Source organism: Maniola hyperantus, chromosome 12, assembly GCF_902806685.2.
Source record: "Maniola hyperantus chromosome 12, iAphHyp1.2, whole genome shotgun sequence".
In the NCBI taxonomy this organism is placed as follows: domain Eukaryota; kingdom Metazoa; phylum Arthropoda; class Insecta; order Lepidoptera; family Nymphalidae; genus Maniola; species Maniola hyperantus.
Genome location: NC_048547.1, coordinates 5260252 through 5283198, shown reverse-complemented (window position 1 = coordinate 5283198; position 22947 = coordinate 5260252). Strand labels below are relative to the sequence as shown.

General features: G+C 35.7%; 1 protein-coding gene across 8 annotated transcripts in view; it reads left to right on the top strand.

Annotated features, from left to right (window-relative positions):
- Positions 1-22947, top strand: part of mub (poly(rC)-binding protein mub) — a 221409-nt gene that overhangs the window by 131825 nt on the left and 66637 nt on the right. The window lies entirely within an intron of this gene.

Genomic DNA, 22947 nt, shown 5'->3' with positions numbered 1-22947 from the left:
AACCCCTATTTTACCCCCTGGGGGGTTGAATTTTCGAAAATCCTTTCTTAGCGGATGCCTTCATCATAATAGCTATCTGCATGCCAAATTTCAGCCTGATCGGTCCAGTAGTTTGAGCTGTGCGTTGATAGATCAGTCAGTCAGTCAGTCAGTCAGTCAGTCAGTCACCTTTTCCTTTTATATATTTAGAAGAAGATAAAGACTGAGTCGGACGTCTACGACCTTACCTAAAGTAAAATTAATTTCATAGTCAAATATTGGTTCACTCTACGTTCTCTGCCATTGTAATATTATAACAATCAGGGACGTTATTACTTTGTAGGTACGTTGTAGAGGTAAATTAATATTAATACTTTATAATACGTAAGTACATACATATTTAATGCGTATTGAAATGGAAAGTTACCGCTAAGCTTTGCAGTTTTCACGAACATACAAATTATTACTATGAAAATATGAAAAAACCAACAAACTGTCATTTGGAATGGATCATTAACTAGCTTATCCCCGTCACTTCATCCGCGTGGACTACACAAATTTCAAACCCCTATTTTAAAAGGGGTTGAACTTTCAAAAATCCTCTCTTAGCGGACGTTTACGTCATAATAGCTATAGCTGAATGCCAAATTACAGCCGGATCCGTCTACTACTTTGAGCTGTGGGTCAATAGATCATTTAGTAAGTCAGTCAGTCAGTTAGTTTGTCAGCTTCTCCTTTTATATAATAGATAATTGATATTTCTGTCAGATTAACGTACCTAATTATAATTGGCATTGGTCACGTTTATTAACTTGCTGTAGTTGCTAAGCTAACAGTAGCACAGATACACCTGTAACAAGTACACTCCAGCATAATGTATTATAGCTGAATTCATTTTAACTTTACAGAAGATAACTGTTCCCAAACTTGCTTTTACAATGAGTAATAAATCTTTATTTAAGCCACAGTAAATCAGGCGACAAAAAGAGTAGGCAAAAGTTTGCTGAGAGACGTCGCAGCGTCAGCAAATAGAGTGTAGAATAAGTTAAGTGATTTGTCGTGTTCAGGTCAGTTGTGGCCGGTCGGGACCCCTTGACAAATAACACTTAAACAGCTTTTAAAACTTTGAATGCAAACAAGTAGTCCGTACTTTTTTTTAATAGACTTCCATAAATTATGTAGTTGTCTAACCTTTTATAGTTATTTTGACAAAGATTTAATATAAAACTAGGTATAGCAAAGTGTATTTTAAAAAGTGAGACATTTAAACAACCATACATAACCGATTTCGAATTATTCAGTGTAGTCAAGTAGTGGAGTCAAGTGTCCCCCCCCCCCCCTAGTCTCATGGTGGTCTAATGTCGACAGGAACCTTAAAGCCCTTAACATCTCGCCAATGATAACCTAGGACAAAAGTCCTGGCGCTTACGTACAAGGAGGCTTGACCCCAAATGAAATGTGACAAGGGCAAGAGAAAGAAAACTACCTGATTGGCGCCATAGTGTATGATATTATTTTACGATATATCCTAAGTCCAATCCCAGGTTGATTTAGTGGGGACTTTATCCATACTATCTTTAAACATACTAATTTAATACATGCGAAAAGGTCTTTCGGTCTGTTACTTTTAGACCACGTTTCCCATGATAGCATCACAGTCAATGGTTCATAATACTGAGTAAAAATATTAAGTACTTAATTTTGACTTTTACTTTCAGGTAAGCTCACAATGAAACGACTGGTAGCTACAGGCTCAAAGTTGTAAGTAAATAAATTGCAGTTTATAATAATACTTGTGAAAAAAGGCCGTGATAACCAAGTGGATATGACGTTCGCCTCCATTCGGAATGCCAAGGGACGATCCCCGACACGCACCTCTAATTCTTCGGAGTTGTGCGTTTTTAAGAAATCAAATACCTATCACTCGCTTTAACGGTGAAGGAAAACATCGAGAGGAAACCTGCATGCCTGAGAGTTCTACATAATCGCAAAGGCGGTGGAGTCTGCCGATCCACGCATGGTCAACGTGGTAGACCATGGCCACACCCTTCTCACAGTGAGAGGAGACCTATGCTCTGTAGTAAGTCGGCGATGGGTTCATCATGATGATAGTAACTTCTGCTTAACTAAACATTTAAGTTTCGAAGTCATCAAACATCATGATTCATGATATATCTCAATTAGTCCGTTGGAGGTAACAGATAGAATTTTCTCCATAGCTGCCGACATCAAAGCTATCTCAAAGGCGCCTGTTCCGCATATAAATTGACGAATTTGCCTCCATTTACACCTTCATGTCACCCAGGCAGACAAACTTCGTTAGTAATTTATAATCGTCCCACTTTATACATGAGGAGTGAGGACGTATTGAATCTTACGCGCTGAAATTTCAATTACCTACCTATTGAATTCACGAAAATGTTTACGCATTATAAGTAGAACTAATTTTATGAAAAGATTTTGTAATGTAAAATGTTTTAAAATTCTGAAATACCACGAGATTTCTAAATTCTAAAATACGAAATAAGTCGTCTAAATACCATTGTCGGGGGTCTAGCTTTATAAATACCTTTCCTGGGGTCTAGCTCTAATATAGCTGCCATCAACACCATGTCAACACCTTATCCACGAGTATAATAATTTAGGATATTATGTTTAGTAAAATAATTTAGCTCTGTACTCTCGTAACCTATACATAGTGAAAGTTTCTATGAAGTCTCATTGAGATTTAGTTGACAAAACTAAGTTTGTGCTGGTTGACTCCGAAGTTCTACCCCATCATTTATCAATTAACCCTAAAGTACTTATTGAAAGGGGTTTTGCGTAGATTGAAAGCGTTTATCGAACTAGGTCTCGGACTGATAACTATAAGTAGATACCTACTAGCAATGATTTAATAGGGAAAACCCTTGAACTTGAATTTCTAGAAATCTTTCCGAAATGGGGGTTTAGATGAAACCAACCTATTTTCAAGTTTCAAGACCCACCAGTTTGAGATCTGTGTTCTTTTCAGAATGAGAAGGGTTTGGCCATAGTTTACCATGCTGGCCAAGTTCGGATTGGCAGACTTCACACACCTTTGGGGACACTATGGAAACTCTCAGACATGCAGGTTTCCTCGCGATGTTTTCTTTACCGTTACAGAAAGTTAAAATTACTTAAAACGTACATAACTCCGAAAAGTTAGAGGTGCGTGCTCGGGATCGAAGCCCAGACTCCAGACTTTAACAACTAAGAAATCGCCACTTTTTAGCGTTCTGTACCCAAAGGGTAAAAGGGAGCTCTATCAATATCACTATGCTGTATGTCTGTCCCTTTGATCGCATAAGGTGGTATCTGTCTGGTGGCAGTAAAGAATTTGTATCTATGTATCTAGAAGAGAAACTAATACTTAAGCAGACGAAAATCGGATGTTTAGAATTTGTTGAAAACGTGTTCAAGTAGCAAACCGTGCTGGCTCATAATAAGATGGTTCTGTAAAAGCGGCTTTTGAAAAATCGCCCTATTTTTTGTTATCTAATCATTATACTCTACCTGTTTCGCGATCGAGTGCTCTGGAGACTCTTGTGATATTCGTTTCTAAAATATTGCCAACTTTTGCCAAGAAGTTATAGCCAACGAAGGGCAAGGGTCATAGTGCGTTTAGCTTGAGTTTACAACTCTGGCTACGAACTTACTGGTTAGGAATTTGACGTATAAATAATACGGTATTTGAAAACTAGTCAAATCAGTATTTTTTTTTAAAAACGTCAAAATGCACGCTTACAGTAGTATGCGAGATTCTATGAAATACCTATGGTTCTACGGTTCTATGGAATGTGACGTACCTACTTTTTTAAAGTAATCGATAATTTAAAAATGGCTTTTACATTTGAAACTAACAAAGGACGTGGATTTTACGTATTTTGGAAGATCCGCTATTTAATAATCACTAAGAAATAATTTATTTTTGATGTAGTCAAATACCTACTTAATTATGCGAGTTCTTATCCTCGAGCCACTGGACACTGGGTTTAGAAAGAGATGAGAAGAAAATATGCACCTAGATACTCCCTAAGAAATTCCAAGGCAGGTCCGCTAGTATATTGTATTACAACAGCGATTTTTTAAAACCCTCAGTTTCACTTTATAAAACGTGACCCCGGAATTAAGTTGCTCTGCCAAAACTGTACCTGGAAAAATTAAATCTGCACGATGCGACTTTCGCTGCTTCATTCACTGGCAGCCAGATGAGTAAAGTTACCTATGTCACTCTCTAGAGTCTAGCTAGATCTATGCCTATGCAAAAAAACAACGCCGATCCGTTGGTCCGTTGCGACGTGATTAAAGGGCACATACCAATGAACTAACAAACAAACGTACTTTCGCATTTATTTATAACTAAATGATGCCCGCGACTTAGTCCGCGTTGGGTTAGGATTTTAAAAATCCTGTGGGAACTCTTCAATTTTCCGGGATAAAAAGTAGCCTATGTCCTTCCCCGGAATGCAAAGCTATCTCTGTACCAAATTTCGTCAAAATCGGTTGAATGGTTAAGCCGTGAAAAGCAAGCAGACAGACAGACAGACAGGCCGACAGACACACTTTCGCATTTATAATATTAAGTACCTATGAAATCGGTTGAATGGTTGAGCCGTGAAAAGCTAGCAGACAGACAGACAGACACACTTTCGCATTTATAATACTAAGTATGGATTATAATATTAGTATGGATATGGGTAGCGATTAGTAATATTAACCGACTTCAAAAAAAGGGGGAGGTTCTCATTTCGTCGGAATCTTTATTTTTTTATTCTAATTAGCAGATACGTATGCAGAACTAATTTTTTCGTTACGACTATATTATAATATTATCTAAGTAAAACGTATCTAGGTAGTCACTTAAAACAGAATTTACTACGAGTTATTATTTTGCTTCTCCCATACCTACCATATCCTTCTGCGACTCAGGCCTCATTTGTTGTGTTTAAAGTTTTTTTGGTTTCCAAAATATTCTAGTTTTCTTTTCTTATTGGACGTATTTATATACCTTATGAGCTTATGATGGACGGTTGAATTAATAAAATGGAATTATGGTTTGTGAAGAGCTTTGCTCGTTCAGTGAAATAATTAAAAATTTCTACTTTTAGATACTATTCAATATTTCGATTAACCGATAGAGATTTCAATTTCCTTTAGTCACGTGCACGGGGATATCGGATGAGGCGGCGGCGGCTCTGTAGGTAATGAGCGGCGGATGGCAATTTTGCTAGATGGGCTTTTGGTTACCTACTTAACTGGGAGGTTGTTTTTACACCAATGATCATTTAATAGGACTAAGGGACTATAGAATTAACATGTAAGTAACAATTTTACTACCTACCTAGGTAGTAAAATTGTTACATGTAAACAACTTTTCTCCCACTTGCTTGGAATTAGCTATTTTACTGAAAAAAGGATTTCATTACAGAGGACCGCTATCGGGTCTTTACTGGCCGCACGACAGCAATTTGCAAAAGGAAATGGAAATTGCTGGACAGTTTCATACTGATGACGAAGTTCTGTTTTTGTTAATATTCTGACTTATTAATAATATATTTAAAATTTTGTTTTAATTTTTAAAATGTATCTTCTTTTTTTTACTAATATTTTTTTACTTGTAGATATTAAAAGGTATGCATATACATTTTCATATGAATTAAAACTGTGTTTCTTCCATTTTGTTTTTTTTTAATTTTCTCGCAAATGGGAGAAAAGTACTATACTTAGTCTCGGCCGAAATGACGATTACCACCCTCGTTTAGTTCAAAAGGACTCGGCTGGTGCCTCGTCCTTTCAAAATCACTTAAGAAGTCCTCGACTTCACCTCGGCCTTCCAAAAATACTCGGCCAGTAATCGCTTTATTTCAGGCCTAGACTGTAATGTACTTACTATTTCAATTTGTTGTTGTTTTCCCTTAAAACTTTTTTAGTTTGCAAAGCTAGTTAGTTTGTTAGTAGGTACCTACGAGTAGTGGATTAGTCGTTAAGATAATAATAATATGAGTGTGTATGTGCGTCAGCCGAAAGCTTAGCTCATCCACAAACATCAAGGGCGTCGTCTCACTGTATATTAGGTAAATATACTTACGCTGTGGTAGAGGTGATGTACACCTGCAGAACATTAGACAAAGGCTTGGAACGATGCAGAGAAATTGAATTTGGAAAATATCGCCGACGTTTGGAAGCGTTCCATCTAACCGATTTTGTAAATATGTTCTACTATTTACTTATATCATTATATTATGGTATAGATAGATGTACCTATTCCGATGCCAAAAATATATAAGTTTAAGTAAGTATGTGCCTAATGTAATTATTACTAACCAACATACTAGAGAGAGAGAGCCCGCGAGGGTCTGACTCTATAGCCAACATGATCCAAACTTCATAGTTGCTGATCGTTCTTCCCTGTGTTGGGCACAATACGCAGAGAAACCTTCAGCTTTTATAAAACAACGAAGGTCTGGTCTTCGTAGGCTCTTAGTCCAGTCACATGGAAACTGATGCTAAGTGCATAAATGCATGATTAGGATCCATCAGTAAATTTAATGTAGAGACTGTATTATCATACTTCATGACCAACTGTGTCGCATACGTGTCCCTGAATCCAATAGTAATCTTCGTCCACGAAAAAATAAACTTTTCGTGGTCCCACATCATCGCACTGTTGCTAGATCTATGTCACCTATACCCCGTTCATTAGCATCGTTCAACGCGCTTTTGGACAATAATGCTCAATGGGACCCATTTAATTATGGGTCTATAATACTGGTTCGGGAGTTACTGAAGTACGCTGAGAGCATTACATGAATATGTCATTCAATGTTCTCAGCGTACATATTCAAAATTCTTTGATCTTTTATCGTTTTGTATTTTATGTCTTTTTTCTTGTATTTAAATTTATTATTAATCATCTAGTTAATGTAAGTGGCACTGCCGTTCTAATAAGATATAAAATAAATAAATAAAATAATAAATAAATAAATAAAAATGTAACAGAATTGCCTTAATTTACAAAACTGCGTGGATCAGCGTTCTCTATTTTCAGTCAATCCCTTTGCCATTAATGTCATCAAATGCAGTCAATCTTATAATAATTCTCGCTCCTACTTAAATCAGAATCAGTCTAATAGGTTATAGAAATCACATGCACGAAGCCATAAGCAAAATCCAGTTTGATTTACCTACCATCATTACTGAGCTTCCGTAACGTAACGTTTCTCAAGACCTTGTTACTAGTGCCTTTTGTTACGAAAATTAGTGTATAAGCGATCTCTATTTTCTGGATCGATAGAGTCAACCCCTTTGCAGTTTGGAAGCCGGCAATTTTATAATAGGTATCTCGCTCCTACTCAAACCAGAATCAGTTCAATAGACTTCACAATGCGCGAATCCAGAAACAAAATCTAGTTTGATTTACCATCACTAACAAACAGCTCCTACTCTCACGTTTTCCAAGAACTTGTTATTCGTATACAAGCTAGTTTTAGTAATTTATTACTCTACCTCTAAACTGAAACAATACAGTGTAATGAAATAAAGTTTGATTTATGTTAAATTAATTAACGGTGCGGCGCGCGGTACAGCGCATCATCTCTGGAGCCCGCGTTAACCTGTTTAAACATGCATCGAACATTGTTTTATAAAATTATACACCAAGAGGCTTTGGGCAATTCTTAAAAGATGCTTAGGTACTTAATAGGAGTTGAAAGTTTGTACCTAACGTTCGGCGTTACGTGAGAATTGGTGAACTGGTCAGAATAAATAAGAGAATTCATAACGGGATACGGATGATCCGTTTCTCGTTGAAATTCAAAAATAACCCATAAATAGGTTATTTTTAATTTTAGGTCGATATGCTAGGTATTTTTGGTCAGCCTATTTTATTATTCTGGTGCATTTCTGAAAACAACTTTAAAAAAGCCTGTTTCCTGATCCAAGTAATGTCTGCTTATTTTGTTTAGGTAGGTACTTTTTTCTATGAAATATCTATTTCTTTTAATTTTATCAGCAAACTTATATTTATATTTTTTTATATAATTTATAACTTACAATTATTAAAAAATTAAGTATTCAGCAGTTTTTTTTCTACTCAGGTAACGTAACGTAACGTAACGGGATTTTATAAACTTAAATCCACGTGGACGAAGTCATACTATGAGTTTTGTGTTGTTCGATTTATATTAAATCAAACAACATAACTAGGCATGCGAGTAAATCTCTCCAAAATCATGGTAAATCCAACTGAAATTCAACACTCAGACGGACTGTCTGGCAGGTTTATTTTGCTAGTTATCCAACTTATAAAACATTTCAGCTTTTATCAAGCACCTCCTCAAATTGTTGCTTAGCCTCTCGGGCCACATTGTTTCCTACATAGAATACACGGTGTCGGTGCCACCCACTGAGTAAGTAAGTATATTAAACAAAGTACTGGGGCGGTGCGGATAAATTGAATTTGAAAATATTACCGAGAAGGTGCTTGGAAACGTTCCATGTCACAGAAATCATATTACGAAAATACGAATGTGGATGTAGGTATCTCCAATTCCGAGACTAATATGGTAGATTATATTACGGATAAATATTATGTAGAGCCAAAGAGTGAAACTCGATAGTAATGTAATTTATCTAAATCAATATTTCCTATTGTATGTATAGATACTAAAAACTCTTACCCTCTAACAAATAAACCTGGAATAGCGGTGGAATAGTTATACTTTGTTTTGTCTTTTTCCTTCAAATGTCAAATTACTCATGACATAGAAAGACAAAACAGAGTATAACTATTCCACCGCTATTCCAGGTTTATTTGTTGGACGGTTAATACCTATTATATGGAATCGAATAATCTATATAATTATTTATAATATAACAGTGTTGGAATTTGGAAGTTGGAGCCCATCGCCGGCTCACTGCTGAGAACAGGGCTCCTCTCAGAATGAGTAGGGTTAGGCCATAATCCACCAAGCTGGCCAAGGGCAGATTGGCAGACTTCACATATCTTTGAAATTATTATTATATTGAAGCATACAGGTTTCGTCACGATGTTTTCTTTCACCGTTAAAATAACTGATATATTTTAATTGCTTAAAATTCACAAAGGTCCAAAAAGAGGTGCGTGCCTAAAGTCGTAATCCAGACCTACGACTAGAAGGTCGACGCGACATTTTAACAAATAATCACCACTTGTTTTTATTTGGTTAAAGAATATTTAAATTACCTAATTGGGTGAATATTTTCACTTGATGTAACAAGTTAAATCACGAAAGAATCTTGGTAAATGTTTTTGGCAAGTTAAACAAAGCAAAAAATAAGAATTATGGAAAATGATCCCTATTTGGTGAGGGCGGGTGTTGCACGGCGGAAACCTCGCTAGTCGAGGAAATTGCCTACAGCAATCCTCATCTTTCCCGCTACAACTTTTTTTACTTTAGCATTAATGTGAGTAGTAGTCAATGACCCGCAATAAAGAATCCGGGTTGGTCACAACTTTTTTTTTCAGTAAACGAATAAAACCAATAAAAGAAATCTAAATATTTAAAAGGAAAAGGTAACTGACTGACTGACGTATCAACGCACAACTGGAACGGATCGTTCTGTTTGACATGCAGATTACTTACTACCTTACTTAGCTGTTATGACGTAGTCACAGTATAATTAGGTATATACGCAACTTCGCGTGTACTACCTACGCAAATTTCAAACCCCTATTTTACCCCCTTAGGGGTTGAATTTTCAAAAATCTTTCCTTAGCGGATGTCTACGTCACAATAGTCAAAATTCTGCCTGTGCGTTGATAGATCAGTCAGTTAGTCAGTTAGCTTTTTCCATTGTAGGTACCTACCTATATATTATTATTTAGATGAATGTAGAAGATGTATGAAACTGCATCTTAATTAGCACTTTAATGGTTTTATTTTATATGGTTTAATTTTGATTATCTACCTTGTATACCTAATACAAAATACCTAATACGCATATAAGTAGGTAAAAGGTAAGCAGATAATTAAAATTACCATGGTCATTTTGCCAAAATAAATTGCGAACACATTTGGAAAATTCAAAAAGTAATTCGGAGCAATTAGAGAAATAATTAAACTGCCAGGAAATTATGTTTACTAACACACAAAGATTTTAGAAAACGAGTGGTCCTACTTATTAATTTTCTGGGATGATGCCCTGATTAAAACTCACTGTTTATGTCACTTAAATTATATTGTCTAAGCTGCTCTTCAATTCTGAGAGATAATCTTTGCTAATGCAAAGTGATTCCTATATAATTTTGTTAATCTTTGAATGATTTAAATAATTTTAAGATTTCACTTTAAGGAAACCTTGTGGTTAAGAAGAACGATAGAAAAAGACACCCATGTTCTCGTATCATCACGTCCATGGATTATTTGGAGATCCACGATTAGACATAGGCTTTCCCTAAGGCCGAGCGCCATTTAAGTGACACGCCGTTTTCTTACGAATTTGACTCATGTGCATAATATGTACGAACGCGCACGAGTCCAATTCATACGAAAATGCATCCAAAGTGCGCTCGGCCTAATGAGCACCACTCACAGAAATCAAACTAAGTATAGAAGTGTCAAAGAAGCACGAGATTGTCACCGCGCAGATGGGGCCCATTATTGCAAATTATTATTGTAAAAGTAGACGTATAACGATAACGATAAAATTTAAATTACTTGGCTTTGGATACTAGAGATATACGAGTATATTCTTTCAAATTATTAATAATGTACAAACATATTGAAAGCTTTTTATTACTGTAATCTATTTTTATGTTGCTGTTCCGTCTAAATTGGAAAATGATTTTTCGGCTACTTCCAGCTTAGTCAGTAGTGCCAGGCCAGGTGCACTTCGCATTTTAGGTGTAAAGTACCCGGCGGAACCCGTCCGGGCAGGCCAATAAGGTCTTGGACTGTAGTAATATAATGATGTAATTTTTTGTATAGCTGTAGTTTATGCGACTAGAATTAATTATTATAGAGAATAATTTAAGAAATCATGATTTTTATTTATTTTTATTTTTATTCAGCTTTAAACGAAACTGGTCAATTGTAGTCTATCATAAAAAGATATAAAAGAGCTAAGTCTCAGTGTGTCTAATCGTTTTTATTATTCACAAAAAATTACCTGTGCATACTTTGAGTTATCTGAATAAATAATATCGGAAAAAGTTAAAAAGAATTTTGCACATTAAAAATTCACGCTAAAATTAATGAGATTCCTAAGTTTCCTCATAAAATTTTATTATGGTTCGTTAAGAAATAAAGCTAAAGATTTCATCATGATAATGTTATTCTAAAAACTCATTAGTTCTCTAACCGACCAAACAATTTTATTAACCTTTGCCTTTGAAAATGAAAGTCCTGAACATTTTAATGAATTAATAAAGAAGCCTTTTCAGAAGTAAACTAAATCTCTAAGACCAGTCTTTTAAAAGCGCTCCTTAAATATTCAAGAAAAGCCAAGATGTTTATATCCGTGAACTTTTGGTAATACATCACTAGGTACATAATATGTATTAACATGTATTTCAAATTAAACTCCCCGGCGGCGTTGAGTTCGTGTTTGTTCAGGCTAATCTCAGAAATCATTGAACAGATTTTCATACAGTTTTCACCAATAGAAAGTAGAATTATCCGAGTAGATTATATGCTTTAATTTATAAACATACCTAATTATGATGATAATGTGAATTAAGTCTGAAAAATTCGTCACCCGTGCGAAGCTGGGGCGAGTCCCTAGACTCGCTAGCATACTGACCTATAATATTATAAATAACAAATGGCAACTGTACACCACATTACTGACTACATAAGTAATAAAATAAACTATGCACCTACTATAAAAGTACGGTATTAACAAAAAGAAAATGTGTACATATTAAAAAAGCTATTCACGATATTTTCAAGACTTTTTACTAACAATAGTAACGAGTGAATGCTAGGAGAAATTAACTAACTCAGAAACTCAATAAGGTGTTTTAATTTTAAATGAGAAACACTACTTACTTACCGTTAAAGTGGGAGGTAACGTATAGCTTGTGAAATGTTAAGCGAATGAATAAAGAGAGAGCTTTTCACGTGTTTTAAGCGGACGGAAAAATTGCATCCACCTGGAGTTTTTTCTTGAAATTGAATGTAAAATATGTCACTTTCCTTTGAATTTTTTCATTTTATGTATATTGTAGACGGTTAATAAAACGGACATTGAAAAAGGGGATAATAAATTGAAATGCCAGAGATCTCTTTGTGAAACTTTAATAATAAAAGTGTATGTATGAAATAAGTCCCGCAAATTGCTATTGCGCTGGAACTATGTCTCATTAACATCGAAATGACGGCATTTTGACGTCAGCCGAAAAAAATTTTTCCATCAGCTCGAAACTTCAGTCTCGTGCTGACGGCACTAAAATCACTAAAATAATTTGATAAAATATGAAAAGTGCGGAAATATTTTCGTATCCGCCGTACCTATGTCTATTATACACTTTACTAAGACCACAGACTAAGACCAAATGATGCAAGACAAAGACCTGAACCTCTAGGTGTATTATCATTAATCATGAGGTAAGATATAGTTACTTCATAAGTTAGGTGTGGCTGACAAGCCACAGCACACTCACCGTGATTCCTACCGCTTAACCCCATTACATTGATTAAGTGCTAATTCAAGCTGAGCGAGCGCCGTAGCATCGCGTAGCAATACAGCTACGCGGTCTCTACAGTAGATTTTTTAATGAAACAAAACAAATTGACATTTCCTGGACTGCCAGACTTTTTCCAAAAAAATAATCTTATATTATATGGAAAAGGTCCTGAAGACCGTAAAAGTGGGAAAGTTGGAGTACTTCGGCCACATTATGAGAAATAGCAAATACGACCTCCTTCAGCTATTCAGGGGAAAATAGCCGGCAGAAGATCACCTGGCCGAAGAAGAACAGGAAGTGTAGGAAGTAAATGGTACAGGAAGAGTACCCGATCTATTTTCCGCGCAACAGCGTCTAACGTACAGATAACCCTAATGATTGCCAACCTCAGATAGGAGACGTCACAAGAAGAAGAAGAAGATATATGTAGAATATAAGATAGAGTACAATAAGTCTGACATACATAAATGTAAAAGCCTCTTAATAAAAGATTTAAGAAAAAAGGAAAAGCTGACTGACTGACTGACTGATCTATCAACTATTCTATCTCAAACTACTGGATAGATCGGGCTAAAATTTGACATGCAGATAGCTATTTTAACGTAGACATCCACGAAAAAAGGATTTTTGAAAATTCAACCCCTGAGGGGGTAAAATAGCGGTTAGAAATTTGTGTAGTCCACGCGGACGAAGCTGCGAGCACAAGCTAGTGTTGGAACTGACTGATTTAAGAATCTGTAGATAGGATGCAAAATTATAATATGTACTGACTTGTTTAGCTGACTTCGAAAACGTGGGCCGTGGGTTCGATTTCCACTTCAGATGAACACAGTTGATTCTCCTGAGTCTGGACATAAATTTTCAATGTACGTATTGTATAAAAAGTTTACCGTTATTACTTAATCTTGCTTCCACTTAATGAATAATTAGAAAGTATTTGTTTTAATATAAATGTGGAGAACATAAAAGCAAAATTACGTTCACACTCAAGCAACTTTATAAAACTCATACTACCATTTTTCAAAAGAACTCGTCTTACTAAATAGATGCATAACAAATTTTTCGTTGGCAATGCCCGGGAAAAAACATTCCTGGACCGATCCGCTATAAAGTTTCGTGAATACAGATACCTTAATCTCTTTTGTCTCTTTGTGATTAAAATTATACTGAGCGAGGGCAAAGAGTTTCCGACGAGACCTGCCAACTTATGCGTCGTAGTTCCAGAACAGGTTCGAAGGCAAAATAAACAGACATTGTGTACAGTTATAGTGATGTGACCAGTCAGCTAAACTCGACTTGCGCATGGTTTATTGACTATAATATACTCTATTCATAGAATGAAATTAGTATTCTCGCTGTCGAAACAGAGAGAATGCTATATACTTTTGAATGCCATAATTTTTTTTATAGGATTATAACCCCATAGAGAAAATGATAGAGACAAAAATCTACGTTGGCACTAACCATTTTGAGGCACCAACTAATCAAAACATAATATTTTCAATTAAGAATTCAATTTGAAAATGTTTTCAAAAAACATTAAAAATTCAATAGGAAATCATAGTTTCGTTTGTATGATTTGATTTCGATTTTGATTTTTGAGTTGGATTTGTTGGTGCCTCAAAATGGTAAGCGCCTACTGAGCTTTTTGTCTCTATCAATAGTATGGGATTACGTAACAGAAAACATCTTTCCGCGGATAGAGTGTACAGATACACGAAATTATTTTCACTTTCTGGCTCTAGATTCTAACCCCATGCATGATTTTGTCTTTCATAATAATCGTCATATTTCACATCCCTAGCGTAGGTACCTAATGTAAAAAGTTCTGGCAGCAACGGTGCTATTGCTTGCATCCAAAACATCACAGGTTTATTCGGCATTGTTCAACCCGGAGTCATGTTTGCTAACTTCGATATTTTTACTTCGTTAACATGCTTTTGTCACGGAAAAAATTGAATTAGTACGTGATATTCAAAATCAAAATTTAGGTACTTATATTTTACTAGCTTATGTTCGCGACTTTGTCCGCGTTGAATTTTCACATGACGTAGAAATCTAAATATATAAAAGGAAAAGGTGACTGACTGACTGACTGACTGACTGACTGACTGACTGATCTATCAACGCACAGCTCAAACTACTGGACGGATCGGGCTGAAATTTGGATGCAGGTAGCTATTATGACGTAGGCATCCGCTAAGAAAGGATTTTTGTAAATTCAACTCCTAAGGGGGTGAAATAGGGGTTTGAAATTTGTGTAGTCCACGTTGACGAAGTCGCGAGCATAAGCTAGTCTACATAATACATAAAAGCTGACTGACTGACCGATCTGTCAACGCACAGCTCAAACCATTGGACAGATCGAGCTGAAATTTGGCATGCAGATAGTTATTATGACGTAGACATCCTCTAAAGGATTTTTGAAATTCAATCCCAAAGGAGGTAAAATGGGGGTTTGAAATTTGTATAGTCCACGCAGACGAAGTCGCGAGCTTAAGCTAGTTATTTATATCCGTATTTTCACGGATTTGGATCGGATGAGTGCGTGATCGGTCTTATATTATATACGGGTTCATCATATGTGTGGTTTATCTAGAAGTGACGAGGAAGGAGACGTGGCGAGGGCACATAATTGTATCTTCCATAAACTAATAATTTCGTTAGTAATACTTAAGGGATGTGTTTGTGCTTGTACCACTAAATTGACGGGTTTAAAAGGATAGCACAAGGTGCTATCCTCTTTAAACTTGTTTCTTGTGGACCTATAAATCTATATTACAGATTTCGTATAATTAATTTACCTGATTAGCATCATTAGGTATATTATCAACATCTAATTTCCTGCATTTGTGTAAAATTAATATTATTGGTACTTTGAGATTTGAGAGTAAGTACCAGAAAAAATATAGTCGCGGGCATCATCTAGAAGGCAAGATGATGCCCGCGACTTCGCCCGCTTGGATTTAGATTTTGAAATTCCGTGGGAATTGTTTGATTATCCGGGATCAAAAGTAGGTTATGTCCTTACCCGGGATGCAAGCTATCTCTGTACCAAATTTCATCGAAATCGGTTAAACGGTTGGGCCGTGAAAAACGAGCAGACAAACAGATAGACGGACAGACAGACAGACACACTTTCGCATTTATAATATCAGTATGGATTGAAAATAGTTGAGTGTTTCTGTAAATGAAAGAATTTTAAATTCATTCTAATTGGAAATTGGTATACAATCAGTTATTTCCATTGAAATGACTGATATAATAACCATTGTTTATTTATACAGACATTGAATGAAGATTTAAGTTCTCATTAGGAGCTTATTTTTATCCTGCAGTCGGTTCTTAAGAAGGCTTGTTTTTACCGCTTTGTTAATAAGTTCTGTTTTCAAAGCTTTTACTTTGTACGTATTCATAGTAAAATGAATATGCAAGACATTCTGTATTGTCTTTTGGAGTGCGGCCAACAGTTCGCGAGTTGATAATATTTTTTAAATTCAATTTCAGTGAAGCCACAGGGTTCTGTACAGTCAGCTTAATGGGCACCTGTGAGCGTTGGAATGAAAGACCGCGTAATTACATACCTACATTACAAACGTATTTGGGAAAAGATACCTGCCTACTTAGTACTTACTGAATATTACCTACACTGCGCGGCTAAAAGTAATGTACATATCGACATTTATAAAGAGATAGCAGATTTGTAGAGCGTTGTCTCTGTCGTTGAGACCGACAAAACGTCATACCTATAGATATGAGTGATAGAAACAACGCTTTACAAATCCGTTATCTCTTTCTTAAAGTCAATGTACAATACTTCCTGCCGGCTATTGTACTTATTCTGGTAAGAAAAAAGAAAAGGGTTCCTTACCTTTCTCAGCTAATTTTTTCATTATTTTTAAGGTTATACTTACCAGGGTAAAGACAACGCTCTGCAAAGCCGAAATGTCATACTCAAGGCCGATGCACATAACTTTCTGCAACGTACTGTACCTATCATCATCATTATCATCATCAATGGATAGACGTCCACTGTTGGACATAATAATATGTCTCTTGTAGTGACTTTCACACGCCACGGTCTTGCGTCGCTTGAATCCAGCGCCAGCGGTTCTATTCGACTCGTTTGATGTCTTCTGTCCACCTTGTGGAAGGTCTTTTACCTACATTGCTTACATATTATCCATACTAATATTATAAATGCGAAATTGTGTCTGTCTGTCCGTCTGTCTGTCTGTCTGTCTGTCTGCTAGCTTTTCATGGCTCATCCGTTTAACCGATTTCGATGAAATTTGAAAAAGAGATGATGGCTTGCATCTCGGGGAAGGACATAGGCTAATTTTAATCCCGGAAAATCAAAGTTCCCACGGGATTTTTAAATACTTAAATCCACGCTGACGAAGTCTCGGGCATAATCTAGTAAAAAATATTAAAGTATCAAAGATGGGTTTACATTTATCCGTTTCCATGTATGCTCGCAACTCTCAAACTTCTCACATTTCTTGTATAATAATAATAAAATTAATGATGTAGGTATGCGTGGTTAGGTTCGACTTATCGGTACAAGCTACGTATAATTTAAATATGTGGGCATGACAAACAATATAGGTAGGTACGGTTACGCAAACCAAACAAAAAATAAAAATAAAGTACATAACTTACATAAACATAATATCATGTCGCGTTTAGTAATAATAATGTTTGTATTCAATCAACATTTATATTAATAAAAATAGATTCTGCAAATAACTATGTAGATACATTTTGAAAATATGAAGAAATTAGCCTTTTTATTTTTCGTATTGGTATTTTAATGGTTGAAATACCTAGTCAAAGACATGTAAAAATTCTTTTGCGCCATTTATTGTGCTTAAAGCTTTATTTTCTAGAAAATATAATTATTTACGGTTTTTGTTCTAATAAGTTTATAAGCGCGCTCATAAAAACGAACGTAGGCATCGTATTAAGGCTGTACCTTCGTCCGTAAGTAATCCTTTAATAAAGAAGGTAATGCTTCCTTTTATCCTGTTACTATATTATATTATAGACTAGGATAATATTATAAGTAACATAATATTTATTAAAAGGTGGTGTAGGTACTTGTCTATCGAAAAATAACGTCGTCAATTTTATACGTTTTATTTATATATATTTTAATCAGTGTTTCTGGCTCTACCTACTAACAAGCAATTTGATAATTACCTGTCCCATAGAATACCTAACTATCAAGCATGTTTAAAAGTTTCATTTTTAGGGTTCTGTAGTCTACAAGGAACCCACAGTTCCGCCATGTCCGTCTCTCCGTCCGTCTGCCGCGGCTTAGGAACTTATTAGTTTAGAAAGCAGAAATTTACCATGCCTATACATACAGTATGTATCCAGAACGCAAGCAAAAACAAATACAGGTGATAGTAGTGATAATTACTAATTTGATGCTACAAAAAAACGAGAAAAAAACCAATATTTCTTAAAAGTTCACGATAATATTATATTGCAAAAGACATCTGAATGACTCTGGAGGTCAACGAACGTTGCGTAAGTAGGCCACTCGGAGCCAATGCAGGGTCTTAGGGGGGCATTGACCCGAGTTTTGCACGCTATACATTGCGGGTTTGAAAAATAGTAAAACTACGAAATGAGGCAAATGGGTATTGGATTGTGTTTAGGTAGTATAACAATGGGGCCGATTCTCTTGTACACAATCTCTAAACTAAACTAAATTAACAGGTCTAAATCTAGTGCTATCCTTTACCGCAAGCAACATTATGAAAGGGATAGCAATATATTTAGACGTGTCATGTTAGTTTAGTTTAGAGATAGTGTACAATGGAATTAGCCACAATAACTCATTGCTAGCGGTTTGGTTACACCCTGTATTAATCACACCGAAAAAGTGGACAAATTGGTTAAAAATGCGATGCGGGGTTCCGACCTAAGGGGTACAATGTTCGTTGGAACACGTTGTAACTATGTTGTTATAATTATATGTTTTGTTTTTAACCGTAAAATTAGTAGATTAAGTCATATTTTATTGTTTCCATTACATGTTCGGAGCTATACTTTTTTAAATTATGTGCAAAATGTGAGCGGTCGTTCTTATTATATAGTTGTACATTTAAGTGGCACACAGAAAAAGACTGTATTACTTATTTAATAAGCACATTGTGAACTTGCTGTTGGTGTACCTAAAAAAATTAAATTACTATGAAGTATGAAGCGCTGCATCTAAAATGCATCAAGGTACGGATTTAGGAACCCTCAAAATACGAAAATAAACATTAACCTCGCCAGTCGCCACGATAATGAGTTGATAAAAGTTCCGTTGTTCTCATTACGAGTGCCCCTTCCGCCCGCGCCTGAAGGATACCCGCAATTGAGATTCACTTCGCACCTCTTCAAGATTTATTGTGGTGGATTTCTTTCTTCGGTAATACAATTAGTCAGCCTACTTGCGCACCTAGAGCTGTATTCTTGAAAAAGTTTAGCTGTTTCTCGTTGTCACTAGGAAGAATTTCATCTTCATCATCATGAACAACTCATCGCCAGCGTACTGCTGAGCCGGGTCTCGCCTCAGAATGAGTAGGTTTTAGCCATAGTCTATCATAGTATTTACGCTGCTCAAGTGCGGATTGGCAGACTACACACATATTTGAGAACATTATGGGGAACTCTCAGGCATGCATTTCTCACGATGTTTTCCTTCAACGTTAAAGCAAGTGATATTAAATGCTTAAAACCTACATAACTCTGAAAAGTTAGAGGTGCGTTCCCGGGATCGAACCCCTAACCTCCCGGATAGGAAGCGGACGTCTTACCACTAGGCGATCACGGCTTGGGAAGGCTCAGGAAAATTTTAGTAACACCCAATTTTCATTTGATTTAAATATTAAATTACTGAAATAAATGGTCAATATACCAATCTTTAATATGGATTATGAAATTTTCCATTTCATAATGTTGAAAATATTAAATATTTTATGATTGCTCAGATAAAAACACGGAAATTAATATGTTTCTAAGGAACAGGCATTTCTGCAATTGTTAAGAAAAATATAATAATAGGTCAGGCCAGACTTTATTGAATCTGAATAATATAGAAAATCCACATTTAAGACAGGCCTTAGGCGCCATCTCCACATGCGACAGAATCACAACGAGTCCGACCTTCTATCGTCGATGATAGTATCGCCCTGTGGAGAATAGCCTAAGTATAAGAGATGTATCGAATTTGGTGGCACGGTGAGACTATCGCCGCGATTCTCTCGTCCGTAGAGATGGCGCCTTAGGGCTTTCATTACAAATACCTACTCATAATCAACTGTACCGACTTATCTACTTACGCCATAATAAAATGAAATCATTCGTCAAACACATTCAATGAGCAGATTGCGAATATGAAGATAAATCGAACGCCTATGAGCAAAAAGAAACATACTTAACATAAAGAATTGCATTCTTAAAATTATTAATTACCAACAAAAGCAATGATGAAAATGAATACCAGATTTATTTCATAATACATAACATTGTCATTGAAATCAGCGAAATGGTTTTTATTGAAAGGTTTACATTCTATTTGGAAGCGTTTTCCCCTAACTTTCATACGCCATTTATTCCGAGTTTCTGTTTGCGTTTCACTCCAATACCGGGGCCGTTCGTCTAGAAAGTTTATTTACCTACCGTTTCATATGAAGTCACTGATAAACTTCTATATCCACTTTTTGTATACCAAACAAAAATAGGGGATGTCGTAAGTTTGACAAGGAAGCCTTTGTGAGTGGTATCGTGTCTTTAGAACTCGTTTATTACCTACTTTCTGAGCCTTATTGTTGAATAAAGTACTTACAAATACCTACTATCAGTAAGGTCATAATATCTAGGTAGGTATCATCACACGGGTCTCCTCTTAAAGGGTTTTGCCCATAGTCTACCACGCTGGCCATGTGCGGATTATTAGACTTCACACACCTTTAAGAACTATATGGAGAACTCTCATGTATGCAGGTATCCTCATGATTAGGTATCCTCAGCGTTGTCCATACGAACTATAAACCTAGTTTAGGTCTCATTTGAATATTAATCAGTAAAACATTGACATGGACATTGTTTACGTTTGTATCCCTAAAAAAAAAAGAGTTTTCACTTGGTTAAAAAAAACCTAAATCCACCTGGACAAAGTCGCGGGCACCATCTAGTAATAACAAAACATTTCATCGCTTGCCATTATGTTTCATTTGCACCTACCGCAGTTTTTAATTAAAACAATCATGTTTTTTCATAACAGAGGTCCCTGTATTTGATCAACAACATTGGCAGTATTGGGTAACGTTAATATATTTGTCGTGTATTTCACATTGTACAATTAGCTTTAGCTGCGCGAATCGCCTAGACTTCATATTTTTATGAGACTCTACAATGACACCTCATTGGCACCGACCCCAAAAAATATTATTATGGAACTATATTAACTCTTATATACATAATAATATATTCGGTAATAAATTAAATTATTTTTCAATTTTTAGTGTTTGTGTATCGAAGTCGGTTTTTATTTTATTTTTGTAAAAAAAAATTATTTCACAATTTTTAGTGACCCCATGGTATTAAAATATGCTATGCCTGGTTAAAAATCTACTGTTTACTAAGCTATTACACTGATCGCGAGCAATTTACTCTTATCCGTTGAGGAGTTCCATGCATTATCTATCTTCGAAGATGTTCATCAGATCTTCACCAAATTTAAATAGGACCAACTTTGAAGTTTATACCCTTTCAAACAAAAAAAGAATTTTCAAAATCGGTCCAGGCGTCTTCGAGTAACCCGGTAACATACATAAAAAAAAAAAAGATGCCGACGAATTGAGTGCCTCCTCCTTTTTTTGAAGTCGGTTAAAAATGTGTAGTCCGTCGTTTTTGAAGTAGGTAATATTAATGAAAATTTTTAGCATCCTAATAATAATAATAATTAGTATTTCTGTGATCTGGACATTAGGTTAAAAAAGAAGTAGGTATGAAATGAAAAATGTGTTTCATGATTTTTGGGAATTCCACCTTCTCCCCGATTTTCAAAAATTCCACTCGAGCGAAATCGGGGTGGGTCAGTTACCCTAGGTATTTTAGGTATATTATATAGTACAAAAGTACAAACTGACTGACTGACATGTTATCAACATATAATGCGTAAAAAATAACGCCTCACTTAATTTAAAGGTGAACCGTACTTTTGACATGACAGTTGACCCGTAGAGTTAAAATGCCGCGTGAGGAGTATTTTTTTACGGACTATAGGTACATTCTCTCTACGTACCTACGATAATACTACTAATGTAGACCTCCACTAAGAAACGACTTTGAGAAATTTCACCGAGCAAATCCAGTTGTAATCCTATTTGGCCTTATTTTCAGTCTGTTATTATGTAAAATTATATTGTATGTATCGCTGTTGATTGCAAATAAACGAAAAAAAAAATCCAGGGTGAGATTGTAAGAGATGCTCAAACTTTTTTAATATCTGAAAATTAAAGGAACCTTCTGTTTAATTCGAATTTTTAGGCGAAAAACTAAACACGACGTAATGACTCGGGGCGGATCATCCGACAAAGAGGTTTATTTAGGACCGAAACTTCATTTCGAGCATAAATCCTTTGCTCCAATTATTTGTTCACTAATATACCCTCAGAGGTCAAATTGTTACACTCTTTATACAGTGCGGGCATACCACGAATAGAAACCAAATTGAACTTTTTTTTAAGACCGAGACCATTAAATAAGTAAAACAAGTTCCAATTAAAAATAATAAAAAACATCTGCTCTGCCATATTGGATCTTTATCAAAAAAATTATAACCAACTAGCTGCCCTGGCGAACTTCGTACCGCCTTACAGTCAATTCAAACTTTTTAAATTTTTCTCTCCGTAAGAGCCATCCTCGTACTTCAAGGAATATTATAAAAAAAGAATTAGGGAAATCGGTTCAGCTGTGCTCGAGATTTGCGATGAGCAACACATTTAGTGATTCATTTTTATATTATAGAAGTTGTCACTCGGTTTAATGTTGATTGTAACGATATCTCGTACCTACGTCCAAATCTGTTGAGGCATTTAAAAGTTATGGTGGAACAGAGAAACTCACTATAGATACATGAACCATGAAAATATAACGCTCCTTTTTTTGGGCAGTCGTTTGATAAACACAAAATCCATTCGTTTAATTTTATTATTTACTAGCTTTTGACCGCGACTTCGTCCGCGTGGACTGCACAAACTTCAAATGCTTATTTT